Genomic DNA, 6,570 nt, shown 5'->3' with positions numbered 1-6,570 from the left:
TTTCTCCATCGCTACCCCCAGACATGGCTGGTCCTGACCTAAGGGGAACCTCCCCCCTCCCATCCACCCTGGTTCCCCCTAAAAATTTATTAAAACACCCCTGTAAAAACGTTCTCAACTTAGATAATTTAAATAATTTTTTGTCCGTGACCACTGCATGCCACCTCTCAGGGTTCCACACCCCATCCTCGAGGTAGGCGGAGATTAGGAGCTTCTCGTAGTTCAAACAGACCGGAGGAATTCCTTTCCTTGCTGTTGCCGACGCCCGAGGTTTTCCCTGTGGAAGCAGGCGACTTCGGATCGCAGCGGAGCTGCGCGAACAAACCTCAAGTGCCTTTCAGGAGTGGGGGGAAGGGAAACTATTTAAATTGCAGATTCCTTAAAGCCTTTCCTTAAGGACCTTTGTAGCTCCCTCTTCTTCGCCTTTTTTGGCATTTTCGCCATTGTTTATGAGGCACTAAAGGACACGGCCGCCATTTGAACGCGTGCTCAAGGCGCGGCCGCCATTTTGAGAAGGATTTAGGTGCGTACGCCATTTTGTAGGGACCTCGTGTTCCTTTGAGTTCTATTGGGCCTGCTTGCCTAGTTGCCCTGGCCGGCTGTGTCAGGCCTTCACTGGGGGGAGGCATTTGATGCCTTTTCTGGATAATTCGGTGCATTATTAAGAGAATCACATCAGTGATCGCCTTGTTGCACTTGCATTATTATTCTGACTACTCATTCAAGTTCAGGTTGTATATTTTTCTTTACTAGTGTGTGTTGAGCGAAGGGGAATTTATTTTAGAATCCACCTGTTTTCTATTTAGTCAGTGGCACTGTGCCACACGGCCTAGACAGGCAGTTTTAGTGAACTGTCTGGCTGTCCTTGCCATTGCCGTGGTTCAGAGCGAGGGTCGTTTTCCCATCTCTGACAACTAGATCTGCGTGTTTGGGTTCCCCCCACTTCTGAATATCCCTTGCCCGGATTATCTAGATTGCAATGGCAGACAGTTCCTCGTCCCAGGCATCACAGGGCTCTGGTATCCCCCCCCCCCCCCGCACAGGCAAAGCGCAGATCAACTGATTTGGACGCGGGGGGAAAGAAAAAAGCCAAGACAAAGCATTTATCTACCAAAGCATTTATCTACCAAAGAGATAGCCGAGCGAGAGGCCTCGAGAAGACACCAGGCGCTGGAGAGGGAATTCTCCAAAGCTCAAAGGCTCTTGTCCAGTGAAGCTGAAGTGGTTCCCCCCGTTCCATTGGATACTCCTCCATTTGCGCCTTCCCATGATGCTCCTAGAGCATGGTCTCCAGGGGGAAACTGAACAGGTTGGTCCCCCTCGCTCATCATCTTCATCCACACAACAGGGTCCTGAAGCCACGTATGCCCCAACTGGGGCTGGGGTTAGTTCCAGGGACCAACAGGATATGTGGTCGGAACAATTTCAGGCATTTATGCAGAATGCATTTACGCAATTTATGTCATCCTCTAGGAGTCAACGACCTTTGCAACATCCATTGCCTCCATCCATATCACCTCAAGTGGGACGCGCCACAGTCCTCGGCTCTGGTGTCTCTGAGACTTCCAGTTGGGAGAGGAGGGGTCAGTGGACCTCGAGATAGCCAACATGCCCATGTCAGAGGATGAGGCAGCGCCTGAACAGGCGCCAACATCGGGTCTTTTTGATCCATCGCTTTTCAGGTCTCTTCTTATGAAGGCTTGTACCACGGCCAACCTCACTTCGGCACAGGAAGACAAGCCTTCCACCCCCACTAGCCAAGAGTCTAATCCTTTGTTTGCAGAACAGATTGTGGAGGAGAGACAGATTCCTTGTCCGCATGTTTTTCGTACTACGGTGGAGAAACAGTGGTCATCTCTGGCTACTTTGCCTTCTCCCAATAGTACAGAGAAGAAACTGTTCAATGTTTCTTCCTCATTTGCTTCCCTCTTAGAAGTGCCTTCTGTGGACACTCCTTTAACTTCTTTGTTTTCCACATCTGCTATTCCAGGGGATATGACCCTGTGACAGTGTGACCGTCATAAATATGAATCAGTTGCCAAGCATCTAGATGTAAATCACAAGACCCTGGAGATGCTGCAACATTCCAGCTGATCGGCGCTTCTTCTGGGCTCAGCAGAAGCACCAGGATCAGCGCCGAGCTCCAGCTGGAGCCTGGTAGTGATCCTGGTGCTTCTGCTGAGCCCTGACAGCCCTGCAGCTCCAGCCGTCTCTCGCTCAGGCTTGTGCGGTGCTGCCACTGGTTCAGCTCATTCCCCTCCCCCACTACCACTTTTCTAGGATGGTCGCGTACCACCTGCCAGGTGCCAATGTACACAGGTGGTACCTGTACCACTGGTTGAAAATCCCTGTTCTACAGTAATGCTTTTGATAGGCTGGATTATTTTTTTCCCTTTGGTGTGAAGACAGATTAATTAGATTATTGCTAAATTAAACCGACTATTGCTCTGCAATTAGGTCCTAGTGAGACATTTATATACAATCAGTGTGATGTGTCTGTTATCTGGCCAAATATTTTGGCTGTATAAATGATTTTTGAATGGCTAGTATTATGCATAGTATCTGCCCTTAGCTTGAATATAATAATACAAGGTAGAATAACTTTTCATTACAGTATCCTACTTACCCATTGAAGGAACTAAACACCTGGGGTAATTACGCTTCAGGGAGAGTTTGTAAAGTCCAAAAGAAATAAAATTGTTATTAAAATTTCCTATTGTTTTAGAAATCAAAGAATATATATGCTGTTTTGGAAGAGAGTTTATGTAAATACACCTGTAATTAAAAATAATTAGCATTCTAAATATTTGGTTTCTTGGTCTGTGAAGCGTTATTTTATATAAGCAGTGAAGCTTTGTTTAAGAAATGGGTAGACTACTTGTGATCTTCAAGTCTTTTTATTTTTTTGCAGTCCATTGGTGAAATTTGGCGATGCAATTTTTATTTCTATTTTTACAGCAAGTAAAATAATTGCATTGAACCCTAAAGATTTGTCATTTAAAAAAACAACAACAATCCCAGTCCATCCTTTTGGATGTCATTGCATCATTATTACCATCTGCAGTTCTCATTTTCTGGAAATGTTTATTTAGAAAGAAAATGGCTTCTAGCAACAAAATGGCTGGGTCTCTGTGATTTACACATGGGTTATGCAACTACACCAAGACCATTCAAAATTTGTAAAGTTATTTGGCTGCCCTCTAGTATAAACCATATAACTAAACAGCACTTACCAAACTACAACACTGGTAGATTTTTGCTAAACAGGGTCACCATTATTCTTACTTTCAAGCCTTATCTGGGAGCAAGCTCCCAAAGAAATTACAATGCTATTATAACTCCCTCATCATTTTCTAAGCTTCCTACTATAGCCAGTGGTTCTTCATCTCTTGGGGAGAGTGATCAAACATTCTCTCTGCAGGGAGTCCTCAAATTTCTGTTGTGCCATTATTGGCACTGAGGAATTGTCGTCTAAGAGACATGCCTCACCTAGTTCTAACCAGGAGCAGGATAAAGGCCGTGTTACCTCCAACAGCCTCATTAGTCATTGTCTTTCTAATGAAATGGTAGTTTACTTATATTCTACAAGACAAATAACAAAGGTTTGGGCAGAAGCCAAGAGAACTTGGAGAGAGGCAGTTAATAGATTGAGAAGAGGGGAGAAAAAAGGAAGAGAAGATAAACAGTATGTAGAGAACCAGAAATTATTGGCCCTTGTAATAGTGAACTATCAGTCTGAAAGCATTACATTTTGTCTAAACAACTTGCATATTATCTTTTCATGAAATGCTATTGTTAATTTTTTATTGTTTATAAACAGGTGTTTTTTGGAGTAAATGAAATATTCCCCCTCTCCATGATAAAATACTATGCTATCAGGGAAAAAGTTAATAATACAGAAGGGAACATGAGGTTAAGAATTGTTACATCTTATTATTTAAGGATAGTAAGATTATCAATAACGTTTATCCCCCAGCAAACGTATGCTACTTCTGACAAAACAATTATTTACTCAGTTCTCAAAAGTACTTGAAAAAGGCAAGTGTGCTGTCTTCAATCTAGGACCCTTATAGCCAGGTTCTTCTTAAATGAAGAAGGCCTGACTGGGGCTTGAATAGAGGCCATCTCCAGGGTACGAGAACAGCCTTGGCAGCATGTGCAAAAGGTGGCATGAAGAAGCCCAAGCTGGTACAGCAATGGCATTTGATGGTGGTGGCAGAGTTGGATGGCAGGGGCAGGTGGCAGCAGCTGATAGGCAGACAGACATAAATGCAGGTGGGCCTGAATTTTGTTTATATGATAGCAAGAATCATGTAAGAGCCAAAACTTCAAGGACAATTCATAAGTCACTTCATTCGGTATTGTATCGTAATTTCAAACAATCACTGAACAAATGGATGTTAAACAAGGACTATCTTTATTGTTTCTCCCTTCAGTCTTTTCTTTTGTAACTTAAACATTTCCATCCCTTGCACTGTTTCCTTGAACTTAATTTCCAAATGCTTTATCAGGTTGGTGGTTCTCTTCTAAAGGCAGTTTTACTGTGAATTACAGTTCCAGCAGTAAAAGAATGATAGCTAACTACTTTTAAACATTCAGTGATCCAATAAACATGGAGTGTTTTTCTATTGTTGTTATTCTTGTTGTTAAATTTAGTAATTTAAGGAATAAAAAACATATCTAACATTCCTTGGAACTTGAAGTCATTGGTTGGACAAAATAGGATACTGCTAATTTTATTTTATTTTTTTCAAATTTCTTGTATGTTATCCATTTTTACTTTTGTGCTTTTAAAAAAATTTATGCTAATAAATTGACAATAATTGACTTATTGTAGCTGCTTACATAAAGAGACAGATAAAGATTAAACATTGTAAGCAAAGGAATACATTAGAAGAGAATATTTATAGCTCAGGGTTGAACTTGTGGGTCCTTGGTTCTCTCTGAACTTGAAACTTGCAGGTTTCATTACCAAACTGGGTAACAGTGCCTAATAAGGATTGGGGTTTGCTCTCATTTTTATACTGTATACTAATGGTCTTGGTGGTTCCTTGATAAGGCTGTTGGTTTCTGTTAGATTGTTTGGGAGCAGGGTGGATAATAATTGATGCTTTTTTTAAAAAAAATAAAAAATCAGATTTTTTTATTTAAATCAGATTTTTTTTATTTTTATCAAATTTATTTTTATAAAATGCTTTTGGTCTAAAATCCATCTAAATATGGTTTTCTATTTAATATACATTAATAATTTAGTTTATTCAGCATGAAATGGAGCTTAGTTATGTAGCATGAGACTGTATATTCTGCAATATTTCCACTTTTGGTAAACTCATTCAACAAATCCAAGCTCTGCAAGCTGAGATAACGTGCACTGCATTGATGCATTCACACAATTTCACAGTAACCATGAGATAAATCATAAAACAAAGTTCAGGAATATTCCTTTATCCCATTGTTTTGCAAATCTATGTACATTACAAACTGTACGATTGTTTGAAGAGAAATGCATCTGTACCAGGCTCTTAAGTGTTTTAATTAAATAAAAGAATTTGAGTAGTTCTCCAACTATGTGTGATTAACCTATTAACCTAAAATCAGTTCTGATATCGCGATAATAAACCTGACAACTTATTATTCTAAATAGGAAACCTTCATTTTGTTTGCAAATAATAATGTTAAAGATTCTAACTACTAGCAACAATGAGTCCTTACTTTTAAAGAGCACCTGTCATTTCAGATCCATCATGGCAGTGCCTGTTAGCGGGCATCCACTCACCTGCTGCCCACCACGTCCCTCACTTTGTTGTGTCACTGCCACATCACCAGCCATCCCATTAAAGTGAATGGGACTGTCGCTGAGTCAACAGCTCGTCAGACGGGAATCCACTGCAGGACAGAAATGACAGTTGCTCTTTAAAAATTATGATTTAAATTGAGTTAATTTAAATCAAGCCTTTTTACTAGTGATTTAAATCATTATTTAAATTGGATTTAAATCAAATCCACCCTGTTTGGGAGTCCCTTCATTGGGATATTGTTTGCTTCTTGATTGTTAGTCTAATGTTAGTATGCTCACAGTTTCCAGTTGAAACGATGGTTAAGTCTGTCCATGTATTGTGAAATTGGTTTTTTTTTTTCATCATTTCTTCCAATTGCTAATTGGTGTTCATGGATGCACTCTGCTAATTTTCTGCTTGTTTGTCCTATATAGTGACTGTTGCAATCCTTACACTCTTATTTTGTAAATGACTCCTGTTTTTTTCTTCTTGGGCTGCTGGGTCTTTTGGTTTACGTGGGATGTTTTGGAGAGTTTTAGTTGGTTTGTGTGCTACAGTGATGCCATGTGGTTATATATTTTATATTTATATTTATATTTATTTTGATTTATATCCCGCCCTTCTCCCAACGGGACTCAGGGCGGCTCACAACATATTTAAAAACATAGACATATTTACAACCCCCACCAGATAAAACCAAATTAAACCAATATTTAAAGTTGTGCAGTTAAAATTATTCTTAAAAAACCCGATTTAAAATCCTCCCTAGGCCAGGCCCGCTTGCTGAAAAAGC

General features: G+C 40.4%; 1 protein-coding gene across 1 annotated transcript in view; it reads left to right on the top strand.

Moving 5' to 3' along the window:
- The window catches only part of LOC107293106 (protein jagged-2-like), a 45,967-nt gene that overhangs the window by 23,938 nt on the left and 15,459 nt on the right, over positions 1-6,570 (top strand). The gene's annotated exons all lie outside the window — the stretch shown is intronic.

This window comes from Protobothrops mucrosquamatus, unplaced genomic scaffold, assembly GCF_001527695.2.
Source record: "Protobothrops mucrosquamatus isolate PMUCROS unplaced genomic scaffold, P.Mucros_1.0 scaffold1500, whole genome shotgun sequence".
Lineage (NCBI taxonomy): Eukaryota > Metazoa > Chordata > Lepidosauria > Squamata > Viperidae > Protobothrops > Protobothrops mucrosquamatus.
This window is presented reverse-complemented; position numbering and strand designations above follow the sequence as displayed.